Source organism: Cicer arietinum, chromosome 2, assembly GCF_000331145.2.
Source record: "Cicer arietinum cultivar CDC Frontier isolate Library 1 chromosome 2, Cicar.CDCFrontier_v2.0, whole genome shotgun sequence".
Lineage (NCBI taxonomy): Eukaryota > Viridiplantae > Streptophyta > Magnoliopsida > Fabales > Fabaceae > Cicer > Cicer arietinum.
This window is the reverse complement of record NC_021161.2, coordinates 44,626,003-44,626,572: the sequence shown is the minus strand read 5'-3', so window position 1 is coordinate 44,626,572 and position 570 is coordinate 44,626,003.

Below are 570 nucleotides of genomic sequence, written 5' to 3'. Positions count from 1 at the left end.
TTCCAATACACCACCTTAATTCAAATGCTCCACATTCTTCATGCCTAGCTTCATCACAAGTTTGTTGAAAACCTCATTCGTAACGTCTTTCGTCAACAAATATGTAACTTGTTCTTCGCTTTTGCAATACCCCAAACGTAACTGTCCGGAACTCACTAGTTCCCTCAAATAGTGAAACCTCATCTCAATATGCTTGATCCTCCCATGTGCTATGGGATTCTTAGCAAGGTTGATGGCTGAAACATTGTCCATCAACAGCAAAACAGCTCATCTCGTGTTGTTGTCCAGCTCACGCAGCAGGTTCACTAGCCACACAGCTTGACATGCACATAACGAAGCTGCAATATACTTCGCCTCGCAGGAAGAGAGAGCAACCACCAGCTCATTTTTAGAACACCAAGAGATTGGTTCCCCTCCGAACATAAAGACATAACCGGCCGTTGATTTCCGATTGTCCTTATCTTCGCACCAATTGGAGTTGGTGTATCCGAGTAATTCGCAACTTTTGCCCATGTCATTTGCAGGAAATAAAATTCCACAGCCAAGAGTACCTTTCACATATCTAAGTAT